General features: G+C 44.3%; 1 long non-coding RNA gene across 1 annotated transcript; it reads right to left on the bottom strand.

Annotated features, from left to right (window-relative positions):
- Positions 1-10,447: 10,447 nt before the first annotated feature.
- Positions 10,448-18,718, bottom strand: LOC143807018 (uncharacterized). Its single transcript, XR_013221620.1, has 2 exons — positions 17,846-18,718; positions 10,448-12,626 (listed from the first exon to the last, which is right to left on the bottom strand). It is a non-coding gene; the product is annotated as an uncharacterized LOC143807018 (long non-coding RNA).
- Positions 18,719-20,694: the final 1,976 nt, after the last annotated feature.

Below are 20,694 nucleotides of genomic sequence, written 5' to 3'. Positions count from 1 at the left end.
AAAGAATCCATTGTATCTTTCTCCTGAAACATCTGGCTCATATCAAGAAACTTGAGCAAGTTGACATTTCCTTTTTATGCACGCATTCCTTCTGTTATTATAGCCTTTTACCTACATACTAGAGGTTGTAAATTTCACAGTATAGATAAGCTTTGTAAGAGAATGTGAAATAATGAGCGCTTGTACGCATGTCTGTAAATATAACTCTTTTTCTATAAAGGAGGGGTAAAGCCCAGAGAGTCAGACGCGCTCCTGAGCTTCCCCTGTATATGATCACACAATACTTTGTTTGCGTGTCATTTACCTGGAAGCTTACCTCCAGTAAGCCAGGGACTGAGAAGGACTTAACAGCAGCCATTGGGGGAACAGGGTGCAGGCAGCAGTAGTTCAGAAGCGGAGGTGGAGGAGGGGCCGCAGCAGGCATCAACATCGCAACAGGTTCCATCTGCCGGGCCCCTATCTGGCCCAAAACGCGTGTCAAAGCCAAAACCTGTTGGAGCACAGCATTGCCATCCGGTTAAAGCTCAGTCTGCAATCCCTGAAAAGGGATCCGATGCTAGGAAGAGTGCAGTCTGGCATTTTTTTAAACAACATCCAATTGATCAGCGCAAAGTCATCTGTCAAAAATGTTCTACTAGCTTAAGCAGAGGTCAGAATCTGAAAAGTCTCAATACTAGTTGCATGCATAGACACTTAACCACCATGCATTTTCAAGCCTGGACTAACTACCAAACGTCCCTTAAGGTTGTAGCACCCTCGGCCAATGAAGCTAGTCATCAACGCAACATCCCTTCCGTCACTGTAAGGCCACCATTTTCCGCACCACCGGCAGTATCTGTGCAGGTTTCTTTGCCAGCCAAAAGCAGTCAGGGTCAGGGAATCACCAGTTTTGTAGGCGGAAATATTGCATCTAGGGCACCGGCGGAAACAATACCGTCTCCAACCGTCTCTCAGTCTGCCATGTCCACCGGCACACCCGCAAGTTCCACGATCTCCATCTCTCCAGTTCAGCTCACACTACATGAGACTCTGGTAAGAAAAAGGAAGTACTTATCCTCGCATCCGCGTACACAGGGTTTTAACGCCCACATAGCTAGACTAATCTCGTTAGAGATGATGCCCTACCGGTTAGTTGAAAGCGAAGCTTTCAAAGCCCTGATGGAGTACGCTGAACCACGATACGAGCTACCCAGTCGACACTTTTTTTCCAGAAAAGCCATCCCAGCCCTGCACCAGCATGTTAAACAGCGCATCGTCCATGCACTCAGGCAATCTGTGAGTACAAAGGTGCACCTGACTACAGATGCATGGACCAGTAGGCATGGCCAGGGACGTTATGTGTCCATCACGGCACACTGGGTGAATGTGGTGGATGCAGGGTCCACAGGGGACATCAATTTCGGGACAGTTGTGCCTAGCCCACGGTCTAGGAAACAGTTGGCTGTAGGCGTTCGCACCCCCTCCTCCTCCTCCTCCTCGTCCTCCTGCAGAAGCTACAGCTCTTCCACAGACCGCAGTCGGCCAACCACTCCATCGGCAGATGACACTGTTGCACACCAGTTGTCCCATTATGGGCCAGCTACTGGCAAGCGTCAGCAGGCTGTATTGGCTATGAAGTGTTTGGGCGACAACAGACACACCGCGGAAGTTCTGTCCGAGTTCTTGCAACAAGAAACGCAGTCGTGGCTGGGCACAGTAGATCTTGAGGCAGGCAAGGTAGTTAGTGATAACGGAAGGAATTTCATGGCTGCCATCTCCCTTTCCCAACTGAAACACATTCCTTGCCTGGCTCACACCTTAAACCTGGTGGTGCAGTGCTTATTGAAAACTTATCCTGGGTTCTCCGACCTGCTCCTCAAAGTGCGTGGACTTTGCTCACATATCCGACGTTCGCCTGTACACGCCAGCCGTATGCAGACCTATCAGCGGTCTTTGAACCTTCCCCAGCATCGCCTAATCATAGACGTTGCAACAAGGTGGAACTCAACACTGCACATGCTTCAGAGACTGTGCCAACAGAGGCGGGCTGTTATGTTTTTGTGGGAGGATACACATACACGGGCAGGCAGTAGGATGGCAGACATGGAGTTGTCAGGTGTGCAGTGGTCGAAGATACAAGACATGTGTCAAGTCCTTCAGTGTTTTGAGGAATGCACACGGCTGGTTAGTGCAGACAACGCCGTAATAAGCATGAGCATCCCCCTAATGCGTCTGCTGATGCAAAGTTTGACGCACATAAAGGAGCAGGCGTCTGCACCAGAGGAAGAGGAAAGCCTTGATGACAGTTAGCCATTGTCTGGTCAGGGCAGTGTACAGGACGAGGTAGCGGGCGAAGAGGAGGTGGAGGACGAGGAGGATGATGGGGATGAGTATATTTTTAATGCGGAACCTTTCCCGGGGGCACTGGAAATTGGTTGCGTGTCAAGGCCGGGTTCTGGTTTTTTGAGGGACACAAGTGACGTAGATTTGCCTGCAACTGCCCCTCACCCAATCACAACCGGAGATTTGACAACTGGAACTTTGGCCCACATGGCGGATTATGCCTTACGTATCCTAAAAAGGGACACACGCATAACGAAAATGATGAACGATGACGATTACTGGTTGGCCTGCCTCCTTGATCCACGCTATAAAGGCAAATTGCAAAATATTATGCCACATGAGAACTTGGAACTAATATTAGCAACCAAACAATCAACTCTTGTTGACCGTTTGCTTCAGGCATTCCCAGCACACAGCGCACGTGATCGTTCTCACACGAGCTCAAGGGGGCAACAGACTAGGAGTGTTAGGGGTGCACACATCAGAAGTGGCGTTGGACAGAGGGGTTTTCTGACCAGGTTGTGGAGTGATTTTGCTATGACCGCAGACAGGACAGGTACTGCTGCATCAATTGAAAGTGACAGGAGACAACATTTGTCCAGTATGGTTACTAACTATTTTTCATCCCTTATCGATGTTCTCCCTCAACCGTCATTCCCATTTGATTACTGGGCATCAAAATTAGACACCTGGCCAGAATTGGCAGAATATGCATTGCAGGAGCTTGCTTGCCCGGCAGCAAGTGTCCTATCAGAAAGAGTATTCAGTGCTGCAGGTTCAATATTAACCGAAAAAAGGACTCGTCTGGCTACCCAAAATGTTGACGATCTAACATTCATTAAAATGAACCACAACTGGATTTCGAAATCTTTTGCCCCACCTTGCCCGGCCGACACCTAGCTTTCCTATGAAAAGCTCTTGCCTGTGGACTACTGTGAATTACTTTTCTAATGTCTAATTTGCTGCAGCTGATTGTCCAGCATACGACATGTTTACACCTCCCTAAATGGCCAAACTCCCCACACGGGGCCGTGGTATCGCGACTTGGCGCAAGCACCCGTGAGACTGCTGTTTGTCTGAAGAGGTGGGTGTACTCGCTTTTGGTCGACGGCATTGCTACTGGGTTCCTCATAGTACAATAAAGTGTCTCTGGCGGTGGTGGTGCGCACCCAACGTCAGACACACTGTTGTAACATGAGGGGCCTTGGGCCTCTAACGCCGGCCACAAGAGAGTTCACCCACCCCCAGGTCAAACATTGCTCTACCACTTCCACAGTTATCTCTCACACTTCCACCAATGTTAAGTCTATGCGCTGACATCCTTCCATACCTGCCACTGACAATACCATTGTGTTGACATGTATGATGGTACTTAACATAGTCAGGGGCAGTGTCCTCTATTTACCACAGTAAATACTTTGCGCAAAATTAGTAGGTCTGAAACAACGCAGAGGATCCCACCCCTGAACCTAATGATTGCACCCTTTAGTGTTTTTGTTTTGTTTTAATGCGAGACATTCACATTTAGTTGTTGTTTTGGACTACTAACTGGCAGACACTCATTACAATCGGCCTCCGTTGACCAGACCACTGCTGCCCGTGTACCCCTGTAACTAATAATAAAGTGCCTACAGCCAGCCCAATTTAATTATGTTAGGCCTTCGAAGCCTGTCTGCGGTCCCTCCTTCCACTAGGCCTCCACTGACCAGACCACTGCTGCCCGTGTACCCCTGGAACCAATTATAAAGTGCCTACAGCCAGCCCAATTTAATTATGTTAGGCCTTCGAAGCCTGTCTGTGGTCCCTCCTTCCACTAGGCCTCCACTGACCAGACCACTGCTGCCCGTGTACCCCTGGAACCAATTATAAAGTGCCTACAGCCAGCCCAATTTAATTATGTTAGGCCTTCGAAGCCTGTCTGCGGTCCCTCCTTCCACTAGGCCTCCACTGACCAGACCACTGCTGCCCGTGTACCCCTGGAACCAATTATAAAGTGCCTACAGCCAGCCCAATTTAATTATGTTAGGCCTTCGAAGCCTGTCTGCGGTCCCTCCTTCCACTAGGCCTCCACTGACCAGACCACTGCTGCCCGTGTACCCCTTTAACTAATAATAAAGTGCCTACAGCCAGCCCAATTTAATTATGTTAGGCCTTCGAAGCCTGTCTGCGGTCCCTCCTTCCACTAGGCCTCCACTGACCAGACCACTGCTGCCCGTGTACCCCTGTAACTAATAATAAAGTGCCTACAGCCAGCCCAATTTAATTATGTTAGGCCTTCGAAGCCTGTCTGCGGTCCCTCCTTCCACTAGGCCTCCACTGACCAGACCACTGCTGCCTGTGTACCCCTGTAACTAATAATAAAGTGCCTACAGCCAGCCCAATTTAATTATGTTAGGCCTTCGAAGCCTGTCTGCGGTCCCTCCTTCCATTAGGCCTCCACTGACCAGACCACTGCTGCCCGTGTACCCCTGGAACCAATTATAAAGTGCATAGAGCCTATTTTTTAATTTAATTTAATATTAATAAAGCCAGGATGAACTACGATATACCACGCTATGAGCTACCCAGTTGACAATTCTTTTGCGAGAAAAGCCATCCCACCCCTCCACCTGCATGTTAAAGACCGCATTGTCCTTGCATTCTGTCAATTTGTCAGTCCAAAGGTATACCTGACAACAGACACATGGACCTGTAGGCCTGGCCACGGAAGGTTACGTGTCCTTTGTGGCTCAATGGGTTAATGTATTGGATGCATGGTCCACACAGGGGACAGCCTGCAAAGTCTGTCTGCAGTCCCTAATTCAAGTTGGCCTCAACTGAATAAAGCTGAGCTTCTACCTTCTGGCTCAGATTAACTGCTGTTTTTAAAAAAATTGGCTTTTCCGTCCTTCTAAAGGTGTCTGCTCCTGCCTGGTGTTGTCCTCAACTGAATAAAGCTGAGCTTCAACCTTCAGTTCCAAATTACCATTTTTAAAAATGCAATTGGCTGTTCCGGCCTACTAAAGGTGTCTGTCTGCCCCTGCCTGGTGTTGTCCTCAACTGAATAAAGCTGAGCTTCAACCTTCAGTTCCAAACATACAACCAAAAACTGGTACAATACAAAAAGTTGCCTCCAGCTACAAAAACTTTCTCCTACAAGTAGTTAAATGACAGTTTTTTTTCCAGTGAAAACACAGATATGGCATCCAACGAGTGTTGTCCTGTCTCGTCTTCTTTATATTATTGCCAAGAAGCTGCAACTGAATAAAGCTGTGCTTCAACCTTCAGTTCCAAATTACCATTTTTAAAAATGCAATTGGCTGTTCCGGCCTACTAAAGGTGTCTGTCTGCCCCTGCCTGGTGTTGTCCTCAACTGAATAAAGCTGAGCTTCAACCTTCAGTTCCAAATTACCATTTTTAAAAATGCAATTGGCTGTTCCGGCCTACTAAAGGTGAATGTCTGCCCCTGCCTGGTGTTGTCCTCAACTGAATAAAGCTGAGCTTCAACCTTCAGTTCCAAATTACCATTTTTAAAAATGCAATTGGCTGTTCCGGCCTACTAAAGGTGTCTGTCTGCCCCTGCCTGGTGTTGTCCTCAACTGAATAAAGCTGAGCTTCAACCTTCAGTTCCAAATTACCATTTTTAAAAATGCAATTGGCTGTTCCGGCCTACTAAAGGTGTCTGTCTGCCCCTGCCTGGTGTTGTCCTCAACTGAATAAAGCTGAGCTTCAACCTTCAGTTCCAAATTACCATTTTTAAAAATGCAATTGGCTGTTCCGGCCTACTAAAGGTGTCTGTCTGCCCCTGCCTGGTGTTGTCCTCAACTGAATAAAGCTGAGCTTCAACCTTCAGTTCCAAATTACCATTTTTAAAAATGCAATTGGCTGTTCCGGCCTACTAAAGGGGTCTGCCCCTGCCTGGTGTTGTCCTCAACTGAATAAAGCTGAGCTTCTACCTTCTGCCTCTTACTAACTGCTGTTTTTTTAAAAAATTGGCTGTTCCGGCCTACTAAAGGTGTCTGTCTGCCCCTGCCTGGTGTTGTCCTCAACTGAACAAAGCTGAGCTTCCACATTCTGGCTTTCGCCCTATACTATCAGATATTAAACTGCATTTGGCCTACTAGTGTGGTTAGGCCCTTGAAACAGTGTCTGCTGCTCTTGGGTTTGCTACTCCACTGAACAAAGCAATGCCGCCTGTTTAGTCCTGTTACCAATTTTGAACTGCATTTAGCCTACTTTATTCTTTGGCCCTATATCTGTTTCCTCCTCATCCTGCCCATTGCCCAGCCACTGCTAGATGAGTCTGCTGGTACATTGACCTACACCACTACATTCCCCTTATACTCTACACAGCCAGAATCTGACCCTGCTGAAAGTAAGGTTCCCCTTCCCGCATGTTATACCACCTTACACAGGGACAGAGAGGTGCAGATGAAAGTGCAGGTTCCTTCATCAGGTGGGGGGGCATACTCGTTGGCGACGTCACTGGCACAGGGCCCCTCAGAGTACGCAAAAGTGTCGCTGCTGGTGGGAGGCGCCCCCGCCATGCAAACACACCGCTGTACTTTGAGGGGCCCTGTGCCAGTGCCAATGCGAACGAGTGGGCCCCCCCTGCTTGCTCAGGATCACAGCACTTGCAACGTTGAAATACTTACCTTTCCCTGCAACACCGCCGTGACGTAGTCCGCATTTCCTGGGCCCACAAAAAACTTGAGCCAGCCCTACTCCCCCCACAACTTTTGCCAAATGACCCCCAATTCCCTATGCCCAACTATTATTATAAAGTTAATTAAGATTGACAAGCTTCAGAAACAAGAATGGATGTTTTTGGCATTAAAATGGGCACTGTAGGTGTTTTCCTGGCCTCCACTCACTGCCGACTATGCTTCCCCATTGACTTGCATTGGGTTTCGTGTTTCGGTCGATCCCCGACTTTTAGCGATAATCGGCCGACTGCACTCGACTCGACTCTGGACAAAATCGGGTTTCACAAAACCCGACTCGATCTTAAAAAAATGAAAGTCGCTCAACTCTAGCCGTGGGCAGTCGTTGCCAGCTGGTACTGATGGTGGTGGTGGTGGAGCATCTGGTGGTAGTGGGAAAAGCAAAATAGCACCTAAGGCTGGAGGTGTTGAGCCAGCGTCATCGTCTGGCTACACAAGGCCTCGAAGGTTCCCTTATCTTGGAGTAGGAAAACCGCTTTTCAAGCCGGAGCAGCAGGAAAAAGTTTTGGCTTTCCTTGCTGACTCAGCCTCTAGCTCTTTCGCCTCCTCTTCAGAAAATTCCAAATATAAAAGCAGCGAGTCGTCAGTGGATGCTCCTGGTCAGGAATAAGATGTTTCCTTGTGTCCTTCACCCAAACCAAAAGTGAAGGATGTGTTAGGCGACACTACAGTTTACTCTATGGAGCTGTTTACACATACCGTGCCTGGGTTAGAAAGGGAAATTGATAACTGCCCATTACAAGATGAATCGAACATGGAGTGCACTGATGCACAGCCACAGCTAGATTATTATGCTGTTCCATTGACTCAGATCACTACATTGCCCTCGCAGTGTACTGAGCCAGAATTTGACCCTGAAGAGACTATGGTGCCCCGTACCGAACGCTATAGCACCTTTCATGGTGACACAGAGGAAGGCGCACATGACATTGAAGAGGATGTGATAGATGACCCAGTTGTTGACCCAGATTGGCAGCCATTGGGGTAAGAGTGTGCCGCTGCCAGTAGCTCAGAAGCGGAGGAGGATGATCCGCCGCAGCCATCTACATCGCAACAGCTGTCATCTGGCAGGCCCGTATCAGGCCAAAAATGTGTGTAAAAAACAAAAACAGTTTTAGGAGAGCGTGGCCATCCGGTGAAAGTAGCACAGCGTGCAATGCCTGAAAAGGTATTCGATAGTAGGAAGAGTGCAGTGTGGCAATTTTTTAACCAAGATCCGAATGATCAGTCTAAAGTTATCTGTAAGAAATGCTCAAAGACCTTTAACAGAGGGAACAATCTTCAAAATTTAAATACAACATGCTTGCATAGACATTTAACCAGCATGCACTTGCAAGCCTGGACTAACTACCAAGTGTCACGTACAGTTGGTGCACCTGCTCAGAATGAAGGTAGTCAGCAACGCTACATTGCTTCCCTCACTGTAAGCCCACCAGTTAGGACACCACCAGCAGCAAATGTGGAGGTATCGTTGCAAGGCCAAAGCAGTCAGGGAATCACAAGGTTATTGGTAGGAAACACTGTATGTAGGCCAACATCAAGAATACCATCACCAACCCTCTCTCAATCCGCCATGTCTACCACCACCACCACCGCTAGTTCCACCATATGCAGCTCTCCAGTCCAGCTCACCCTACAAGAGACTCTCGTTAGGAAAAGAAAGTACTCATCCTCTCATCCACATACACAGGGTTTGAACGCCCACATTGCTAGACTAATCTCGTTAGGAATGATGCCCTACTGGTTGGTTGAAAGCGAAGCTTTCAAAGACCTGATGGCCTACGCAGTACCACCCTATGACCTACCCAGTCAGCACTTCTTTGCGAGAAAAGCCATCCCAGCCCTCCACCAGCATGTCAAAGACCGCATTGTCCATGCACTGAGGCAATCAGTCAGTGGAAAGGTGCACCTTACAACAGATGCATGGACCAGTAGGCATGGCCAGGGACGTTACGTGTCCATCACGGCGCACTGGGTTAATGTGGTGGATGCAGGGTCCACAGGGGACAGCCATAGTGGGACAGTTCTACCTAGCCCATGGTCTAGGAAGCAGTTGGCTGTAGGCGTTCACCACCCCTCCTCCTCCTCCTCCTCCAGAAGCGAAAGCTCATCCACAGAGCGCAGTCGCACGACCACTCCATCCGCAGCTGCCAGTGTTGCACACGAGGTGTCCCATTATCGAACAGCTAGTGGTAAGCGTCAGCAGGCTGTGTTACAAATGGAGTATTTGGGCGACAACAGACACACCGCGGAAGTACTGGCCGAGTACTTGTGGCAAGAAACTCAGTCATGGCTGGGCAGTGTACATCTTGAGGCAGGCAAGGTAGTCAGTGATAACGGAAGGAATTTTATGGCTGCCATAGCCCTTTCAGAACTATAACACATACCTTGCCTGGCTCACACCTTGAACCTGGTGGTGCAGTGCTTCCTGAAAAATTATCCGGGGTTACCAGCCCTGCTCCTGAAGGTGCGAAGACTTTGCTCGCACATCCGCCGGTCGCCCGTACACTCCAGCCGCATGATGAACCATCAGCGATCGCTGACTCTTCCCCAGCACCGCCTAATAATCAACGTTGCAACAAGGTGGAACTCCACACTGCACATAGTTCAGAGGCTGTGCGAACAGAGGCGTGCTGTAAATAATTTGTGGGAGGATACACATACACGGGCAGGCACTTGGATGGCAGACATGGAGTTATCTGGTGTGCAGTGGTCGAAGCTACCAGACCTCTGTCAAGTCCTTCAGTGTTTTGAGGACTGCACATGGCTGGTAAGTGCAGACGACGCCATCATAAGCATCAGCATCCCACTAATGCGTCTGCTGATGCAAAGTTTGACGCACATTAAGGAGCAGGCGTCTGCAGCCGAGGAGGAGGGAAGCCTTGATGACAGTCAGCCATTGTCTGCTCAGGGAACTGTCCTGGACAAGGTGGCGGATGAAGAGGAGGAGGAGGATGATGGGGATGAATATTTATGGGAGGAGGATGCTTCTCTGGGGGCAATAGAAACTGGTGGCGTTGCAAGGTCAGGTACAGGGTTTTTGCGGGACACAAGTGATGTTGATTTGCAAGAAAGTGCTCCTCAACCCAGCACAAGCAGTGAATTGACACCTGGAACATGGGCCCACATGGCTGAGTATGCCTTGCATATCCTAAAAAGGGACCCCCGCATTATCAAAATGATGACCGATGACGATTACTGGTTGGCCTGCCTCCTGGATCCACGATATAAAGGAAAATTACAAAATATCATGCCACATGAGAACCTTGAGCAAATATTGGCTACCAAACAAGCAACTCTTGTAGACCGTTTGGTTCAGGCATTCCCTGCACACGGCGGCAGTGATGGTTCTCACACAAGCCATAGGGGGTGTTAGAAAAAATGTATCTTAGTGAGGATTGGGAAGAAAAGCAAAAATAGAATTGTGTGGATAAAACAGAACTCATTTAATGTCCATTCAAAAAGTGATTACAAAAATGAAGAAAAAGTAAATTATAAGTTCATTGCACACAAATTCAAGTATTAGATTTAAAAGAAAATGAAAGCAAGCAGAGATCTTACATATGGTCTTGTGGCATGATGATGTGTTCGTCCGTGTAGAGAGGCTCAAGGTATGAGGACTCTACCACATGCTGAGAAGAGATGGTTTATATACAAATCCGTCCCATAGGCTTTCATGGGTTTCTATTTTCTCCTACATAATATCCATATAAGGTAACACAGTTCCATGCCAATGGTCTATACCATAAAAGTAGATTCCAGAATATTCCTTATCTTAGTTACACTTGTTTACCGGCTAGAAATAACACTAGACATCCAAATATAGGTTGGGCTTCACAAACACCTCTAGCTTCTGACATGCAGAGGACAGATGATCAATGACAAGACCTTCAGAAACTGTATCATACACTTTCCCTATACCCTTGGTTCTTTCCATATGTAAGTGATTATATATATTATTATTAGATTTTACATTCCCCCCTGATTATGATTTGAGAATATCATAATTAACCCTAAAATCTTTCTCTCACCATTCGTATCACATTCATTCTTTATTCTGAAAACCTTGTATTAACATCTGTCTCAAATGTCACCTGAGTTTCGAAAACTAAAATTAGATTAGAGAATTATATTTTTCTTTTCAGCATTTCTCTTAAAATGTCCTCTTCCTTTTTCATTTCTGTCTTTATCTTTTTATAAATGTTCTTAATTTTACACATAATAACTATTTGATATATTATACACAGCAAAACTATAATAAATATAATAACAATCGGATTAGATAATACATTTCCTACTGCCATCTTCGTTGAAGACTGTGACCAACTAGTTACTGATTTTCCTAAATTTTTCCACCAAGATGAGCCTGACATACTTGTCCATTCATGTTCAATATCATTTAAATTACCTTGCTCATGTCTGAATACAATTTCAGCTTCTTTTAATTGTTTTGTTAACAAATTTAACAAACCCTTGTCTTTCTTTATCTCATTTGTCCACATATTCCAAGGAAAATTATTTATTTGGGACAAATTGAACTGTATTGGAAGGATTTTTAGGTTTCTTGAACTTATTAATGTAATATTAATACTTCCTTCCTTCTTTGAGAGAGTTTTCACATTTCCCTCAATACAATATAAACCTATTGTCAGATTTTCAGCATGTACACAGGATGAAAAGTATGCAGAAACCACTTCTTTCTCTGACATAACTTGGAAACAAATCTTATTAGCGCTTACTGGTGTCACCAAGTCATGGATCGTGTGTACATTCTCCACTCTGGCATGACATGAGGTATGATTATTGAAACATGAATGATAAATGACTTTATCCTGTCCAGGTAAACACATTACCTTAGAAACAAAATTTAAACATGAAGAAATGTCTAATTGTTCAGTGTTTGTTCCGTCAAATGCAAAATCTGTGTACTGTAATTGATAATATAGCAATTGTGTGTGACTAACAGGGATTCCCAGAACAGTTATAGGAACCAGGGTTTCTTCTCTTCCTGACACTGGAATCAGTGATGTTCCTACACAAATATCCTGGTCACATCCTAACCACTTATTTACCCACAAATCTGTATGATTTAATGCAAAACTATATTCTGTAGGCAAATTTCTCATTAGTCCTAAAGGAGTAATTCCACTTTGTAAGGCTTGTGCAATCATTTTTAGATTGGTGGAATATTCAATCTGGATTAAGTCCTATAGTAGCATGTAATATTATGTCAGTGTCGTGTATGAAGTGTAGCTCAATACAGCATTTCACCCCATAACCCATGCAGATGTTTCCAGTAATATCTACTGAATTGTCCGGTATATCTTCATCTTTAAGGTTTTGTAAACTTGATCCTCTTGGTTTCCTCGAATGTAGAGTTCTTCTGAAAGGTTCATTCACTTCACTAGTGTCTGTTTCACGATGTAAGATGTCTTCTGCGTAGATCACAGTTGAAATAGTACATAGCAGCAGAAATGCGATTCCCATCAGATAGTAACTTTTCCTGGGAACTGTCGTCTTTTCTCGAAGGATTGGTGTTGAATCCCTTCCATCAAGGTCATGGTGTTCCGTATTCCAGCTCTTATTGGAATTCATTTCTTCCTAAAAGAAATGCAGTATCATTATTTTGCAATATACAATTTGCATTGATCAACATGTACCCACACTCTTTGTTGCCTGCGGGTATTTTTAACCACGTTTGATGCTCGTTGCACAAGAATCATAACTTGTCCCATGGTTTCAATGATATCAAAGGGACCTTCCCAGTTACTTTCCCAAGGTCCATTCTTCCTGAAAGTTTTGATCATCACCTGAGCCCCTTTTTTGAATTTAGACTCATATGGTGGCTCCATTCTCTGCATTCTTGATGCAGCATGAGGAAGAATTGTTTTCAAATTTTCCTGCAACAATTGCAACCATTTGGACCTTGCAACAGCATCTTTTTGAGATGTAGACAAAAATGGTTCATGTGGAAAAATCAATGGCATTTTTCTTCCTGTCATTAGTTCAAAAGGAGTGAACTGAGTTGTGGAAGAAGTTGTTCCTCTCACACTCAACAATACAAAAGGTACGGCATCAACCCAAGTATTGCCTTTGTCCAATAGCATCTTGGCAATTCTGGATTTTATTGTCCTATTCATCCTTTCCACAATACCAGCAGACTGTGGATGGTAAGGTACATGGAACTGTTGTTGTACCCCTGGAATAGTACAAACGGCTTGCATGATTTTTCCTGTAAAGTGACTTCCTCGATCAGAGGAGATCATTCTTGGGATCCCCCAAGTACAAAAGACATGATTAACTAATGCTCTAGCTGTAGACAAAGCATCATCTTTTCTGACAGGTAAAATTTCAACCCATTTGGAAAAAACATCTACCACAACTAATGCATACCTGAGACCATTTTTACCTGATGGTAACGGACCAATGTAGTCGATTTGTAGTGTAGACCATGGACCATCTGCAGGTGCGGTTCGGAGTAGTGGCGGTTTCTGTCCTTTTGGTCTTGGATTAATTTGGGCACAAATGAGACATGATTGGACAATACTTTGTACTGTCTCTTCCATCTTTTCCCAGTAAAATTTCTCTCTGAGAATGTCTAACAATTTCTGTTGGCCCAAATGACCCAAACTTTCATGATTATATTTTGTGAACTCAGCCTGTAGATGTTTTGGTACAACAGGACGCAACTCCCCGTTTAAGTCATGACACAAAACCCCGTTTTCACAAACAAAGGGAGGTTTTGGATCAACCCGGGAAGCAACAAGAGATGTGTCTTTCTCCTGTTCTTCCGCAAAAGAAGGGATATGCGTGTCCGTTCTTTGAACTGCTAAAAGCTCAATAGTCTCTGGTTGAAACACTTCTTCTCCTGTCAGGGCTGCCTCTTTGGCTAACCTATCTGCAGTAGCATTTCCTACAGATAATTCATCATCAGATTTTTTATGGGCAGGGACTTTGACAATAGCAAAACCATTAGGGGTTTTTGATGCTATTTTGAAAATTGTTTTCAGTGTGTCACTATGTACAAGAGTCTTATTTGAAGAATCTACATAGCCTCTTTTTTCCCAAACTGGCAAATAATCTGTCAGTGATCTAACAACATAGGAGCTATCACTGTAGATTACAATGGGACACTGATCATCAGCTTCGTTCAGCTGTAGCACCATTTTCACTGCTTCTAGCTCTGCCCTTTGAGCTGAAAAATGACTTGGTAATTTGTGTTTTACTACCTGTTCTCTTTTAGGATAAAAAATGGAATATCCTGCATAGTAATGTCCATCTGCATAAAATCTGGAACCATCAACAAAAATTGGTTCATCTGTTGCCTCTGCCTTCCGTCTGAAAAGCGATGGACATGGATCCTGAAAAGACTGCAAACAATCATGAGTTTGTCCTTCATATTGCATCAACTGAAGAAGAACATATTTGGCTTTGTAATCTACCTCAATTTGTTTGGGAGACAATGACAGTAACCAATGAGCAAATCTCTGCTGTGACACACCTGGGATATTATTCTCAAAGAGAAGTTTTAGTGTAGAATGAGGAGTTTGCAAAGTAATTTTGTTGAACCCAACAATGTGTTCAGTTGCTTTGACTGCAAAGTGCACACCTACCAGGTGTCTTGCACATGTCTCAAACCCTCTTTCAACAGGTGAGAGAAGCTTAGAAAAATAGCCCAAAATTCTCCACTCTTCTCCTTGCAACTGTAGCAGCACAGCAGACACAGAAGTCTCTGATGTGTGCACTTGCAAAGCAAATGGAGCCGTAGGATCTACTGTGGACAAAGCAGGTGCAGTTTGTAAATTCATTTTCAATTGTTCAAATGAGGTTTGTTGTTCATCACCCCATGGACCAAAGTATTCACAGTTTTCATTTTTTAAAAGATCATACAAAGGCCGGGCCTTGTCTGCAAAATTCTCAATGAACTCCCTTGAAAAATTTATAAGACCCAAGAAATGTCTTACTGCCTTGTATGATGTTGGAACTGGTAGAGAAGCAATTGCATCGATCCTTTCCTGCAATGGTTGCCTTTTACCTGGGCTCAACAATACTCCTAAGAATCTGACCTCAGTCTGCATCAATTTGACCTTTTTAGTGTTCAATTTCAACCCTGCATCATGCAGCAGCTCAAACAACTCTTTCAGAAGTGAAACATGTGACTCCTTATCTTCTGTGGATAGCAAAATATCATCCACATACTGTAAAATACAGTCTGGCCTTGAAAATTTAGCTAATACCTTTGCCAATGCCTGATGAAATATACTCGGTGACAAATGAGCTCCCTGAGGTAACCTGCAAAAAAGGTATTGCTCATCCAAGAAAGTAAAAGCAAACTTGTACTGACAACTCTTTTCAAGAGGTATACTGAAAAAACCATTACTGATGTCTAGTACAGAAAAGTATTTTGCCTTTGCATTCAACCTTGCCATCATGTCATGAGTATCTGCAACAATGGGTGCTACATTGGGAGTATGTTTATTAAACATCCGCAGATCCAATATCATCCGATAAGAACCATCAGACTTCAAAACACACCACAAAGGATTGTTACTTACAGAATTAGCCTTTCGGATGACACCTTGTTTTAACAATTCCTGTATGATCTTTGACATAGACTCAATTGATTCTGGAGGCAATTTATACTGACGCTGAGGTGGGGGATCACGCCCCTCGACATTTACAATTACATCTTTCATGGTCCCTACTTCATTCCTGAACTGAGCCCAAAGAGAAGGAAAAAGCTGTACAATTTCTGTCAATACCTCATCACCACCAGTTTCAGGCCACAGATGATCCGTTGACACAACATCATTTAAGCAAATACTTCCAACATGGCTATAATCACTAGGATCAATGACTACAGGTTTACAACCATTAGAATCCTTCCAGATCACCTGATTTCCTAGATCAACAACCCATCCTAATTTTTGCATAAAATCCGTGCCAAGTATATTTTCAGAGTCACGACAATACCAAATGTCAATTCCTGTTTTGAAAGAACTAGGTATTTCCAATATCACATCAGTAACTAAGGTTGCTCTAGTTCCACCTTTTCCACTAAAACCAACAATTGTACAAACTGGTGAATCTGGTTGTAGCTTCAGATCAAGATTTGTGACACTTAACTGAGCTCCTGTATCAATGAGAAATACAACATTCTGTCCTGCTAGATTTACCTTGACAAATGGTCTTCCACATTCATCTAATGTAACTTGAGTCACAAATTCCAGTGGATGAGGTGTTGGAATTGTCTGTGATTGTCAGAAGGATGAAGGAGATGGGAGAAGTCCAGTGTCCTTCTTGAAAGCACTCGGCATTCTATTTCTGGACTCAGTCTCCTTAACTGTCATCTCTCGGATCTGTCTGATTAATGGTGCATACGGTGACTGCGTTTGTCTGTTGTCAGTGTGAGTGGGGGCATTAGACTGTAATGGAGGTGCAGAAGGTCTGGTGGATACTTTTGGCATGCGACCATTTTCCCTTCCAAGATTACCTTTCCCTTGTGTACCTGTCTCTGATTCTGCTCTCAAGAATTTTCTGCATTGCCACTTTAAGTGTCCAGGTATACCACAGAAATAACAATGGATATTGTTTCTTTGTGTAGTATTTTTTCCTCTTTGTTCCACGTAATCTCTGCTCTTGAATGTTACTGTGGGTCTAAGTTTCAGCTGACTATCCTCCTTTTCATGAACTACAGCTATTTTAGCCTTTACCTGATTTTGCTTCATGGATCTCCTTACTCTGTCGATAAAAACTGTTGCTTCTTGCAATGATGGCTCAGTACTAGCCATTTGTTCTGAGGCAGGATCCAAATATTTGAACTTTTTCACAAAAAATCTGATCATGGATGTTGGTTCCTGATTAGGCCCAATTTCCATCACCATTCTATAGGCCTGCTCAAATTTTACCAAAAGTACAAATGGATCCTCATTAATATTAGTTTTTAATTGTTCCAAAATTTCAGCATTCGGAGTGGCTTCTCCTGTGATGTAAGAATTTAATTGCCTAAGTCTGTCTTCTCTTGTACTATGTGTCAATTCATGGTTCTCATTTAATCTGGGTGTGGTCTGTAACCTTCTTCCCATATGTGAGGGTAACCATACTTTGAAAATCTTGTTTTTCTGTTCATCATTAAGATTGTATTTGTCTGTGTTTGATTCAAAAATGTCTGCATTGTAAAAGGCATCCATCTTGTCATTGAATTTTGGAATGTCTTTTGCAATTTTCATTAACTGATCGTGTATTTTTAGATTAATGCGTGCAGCTCTGTCATGGAATTTTTTCCGTTGCAATTCTTCTGCATGTAAATCTACTGATTCATCTAATTCTTGTGTGTCAGGTATAAATGATGCAGAAGCAGCATTGTCTTCTTGGTCTTTTGATCGTGTAACAACAGAAGCTTTTTTAATATCTTGTCTCAATTTGGACAATAATTCTGTTCTGGTATCAATTTGATCTTCCAATTGTTCAATATGTTCAGACAATATCAAACAATTTGGACAGTCAAAGTAATCTCCATCAGCTTCTTGTGTGTCACGTATGTCAGTATGATCAATGTCTTGTGTGACAGTACATATTTGTGTCTGTGTTTCAGTTTTATCAAAAACTAAATTATTGTACACTCGGACCATGTGCATTACATTCTGAAGCTTCCGTTGCAACTTTTTTATAGAAAAAAACTTCTTATCAATTTTAAGATTCTCTGCTTCACATTGATTATACAGACTAGACCATAACTGTGCGTTTGTATGGCTATGATCAAACTGAAACTGTATATTACTCTTTTTAGAAAATTCATGGATAAACTCCATTCCTCTTACCTATGTAATTTCTTTTCCTCCTGGAATGATCCAATCGTCAATGGAGGGTCCTCCTGTGTCTTTATGGATTCCTCAGAGCTCCGTGTAGATGAGACTTGTATCACGTATCCTCACTTCTGTGTGTAGGTTCCGTCTGACTTTTGTAACACGATATAGTAGAATTTCTGTGCCTTTTAACAACTCAAAACAGGTGTTTTAGCAAACTCCCCCCTGAAAAGGCTGAAATTCCTCACAGAAAAGACAAAAAATCAGATCTGGCTAAGGCTCGCCAAAATGTTAGAAAAAATGTATCTTAGTGAGGATTGGGAAGAAAAGCAAAAATAGAATTGTGTGGATAAAACAGAACTCATTTAATGTCCATTCAAAAAGTGATTACAAAAATGAAGAAAAAGTAAATTATAAGTTCATTGCACACAAATTCAAGTATTAGATTTAAAAGAAAATGAAAGCAAGCAGAGATCTTACATATGGTCTTGTGGCATGATGATGTGTTCGTCCGTGTAGAGAGGCTCAAGGTATGAGGACTCTACCACATGCTGAGAAGAGACGGTTTATATACAAATCCGTCCCATAGGCTTTCATGGGTTTCTATTTTCTCCTACATAATATCCATATAAGGTAACACAGTTCCATGCCAATGGTCTATACCATAAAAGTAGATTCCAGAATATTCCTTATCTTAGTTACACTTGTTTACCGGCTAGAAATAACACTAGACATCCAAATATAGGTTGGGCTTCACAAACACCTCTAGCTTCTGACATGCAGAGGACAGATGATCAATGACAAGACCTTCAGAAACTGTATCATACACTTTCCCTATACCCTTGGTTCTTTCCATATGTAAGTGATTATATATATTATTATTAGATTTTACAGGGGGCAACATGGCAGAGGTGTTAAGGCACCGTCACACTCAGCAACTTTGCAACGAGAACGACAACAATCCGTGACATTGCAGCGTCCTGGATAGCGATCTTGTTGTAATTGACACGCAGCAGCGATCTGGATCCCGCTGTGCCATCGCTGGTCGGAGGTAGAAGTCCAGAACTTTATTTCGTCGCCAGGTCAGCGTGTATCGTCATGTTTGACATGGAGCTAGCAACCAGCGAGAACGAGAAGTGAGTCGCCGTTACGTCACTGGATCGCTCCTGCATCGTTCTGGAGTTGCTGTGTTTGACGTCTCTACAGCGACCTAGACAGCGACGCTCCAGCGATCTAGTTTAGGTTGGCTCGTTGTCTATCTCGCCGCAGCGTCGCTGAGTGTGATGGTACCTTTAGAGGTGCACAAATCCGAAGTGGCGATGGACAGAGGGGTTTTATGACCAGGTTGTGGAGTGATTTCGCAATGACCGCTGACACGACAGGTACTGCTGCATCGATTCAAAGTGACAGGAGACAGCATTTCTCCAGTATGGTTACAAACTACTTTTCCTCCCTTATCGATGCTCTCCCTCACAGGTCATTCCCCTTTGATTACTGGGCATCTAAAATAGACACCTGGCCTGAATTGGCAGAATATGCATTACAGGAGCTCGCTTGCCCTGCTGCTAGTGTGCTATCAGAAAGAGTCTTCAGTAGTGTTGAGCGATACTGTCCGATACTTGAAAGTATCGGTATCGGAAAGTATCGACCGATACCGGCAAAGTATCGGATCTAATCCGATACCGATACCCGATACCAATACAAGTCAATGGGACACCAAGTATCGGACGGTATCCTGTATGGTTCCCAGGGTCTGAAGGAGAGGAAACTCTCCTTCAGGCCCTGGGATCCATATCAATGTGTAAAAGAAAGAATTAAAATAAAAAATATGGATATACTCACCTCTCCGACGCAACCTGGACTTTACCGCCGTAACCAGGAGCCGTTGTACCTAAGAATGCGCGCTTGAAGGGCCTTAGATGACGTCACGGCACTCTGATTGGTCCGTAGCGGTCGCGTGACCGCTACGTGACCAATCACAAAGCAGTGACGTCACCTAAGGTCTTTCAAGCGCTTGAAAGACCTTAGGTGACGTCACTGCTTTGTGATTGGTCGCGTAGCGGTCACGCGACCGCTACGCAACCAATCAGAAGCTGCGGACGTCTTCTAAGGTATTTCAAGCGCTTGAAAGACCTTAGGTGACGTCACTGCTTTGTGATTGGTCGCGTAGCGGTCACGCGACCGCTACGGACCAATCAGAGCGCCGTGACGTCATCTAAGGCCCTTCAAGCGCGCATTTTTAGGTACAACGGCTCCCGGTTACGGCGGTAAAGTCCAGGCTGCGTCGGAGAGGTGAGTATATCCCTATTTTTTATTTTAATTCTTTCTTTTACACATTGATATTAATCCCGATACCGATTCCCGATACCACAAAAGTATCGGATCTCGGTATCGGAATTCCGATACCCGCAAGTATCGGCCGATACCCGATACTTGCGGTATCGGAATGCTCAACTAGTCTTCAGTGCTGCTGGTTCAATACTGACCGAAAAAAGGACACGTCTGGCTACCCGAAATGTTGATGATCTAATCTTCATTAAAATGAACCAATCATGTATTTCAAATTATTTAGCCCCACCTTCCCCTGCTGACACGTAGCTTGCCTGAAAAATGTCTTGCTTTTGGCCTCCTCTTACTGACTGCTCCAATTCCTCCATTTGCAGCTGCTGAATGTCCACCATAGGCCATTTTTATACCTCGCTAAATGGGCTGACTCCCCCCACAGGGCCGTGGTCACCACCTGGCGCAAGCACCCGTGCGAGTGCCGTTTGCCTGGACAGGTGGGTGTGCCCACTCTTGGGCGACGGCACTGGCACAGGGTCCCTCATAGTACAATGAAGTGTCTCTGATGGTGGTGGTGCACA

Source organism: Ranitomeya variabilis, chromosome 2 (assembly GCF_051348905.1).
Source record: "Ranitomeya variabilis isolate aRanVar5 chromosome 2, aRanVar5.hap1, whole genome shotgun sequence".
NCBI lineage: Eukaryota > Metazoa > Chordata > Amphibia > Anura > Dendrobatidae > Ranitomeya > Ranitomeya variabilis.
This window is presented reverse-complemented; position numbering and strand designations above follow the sequence as displayed.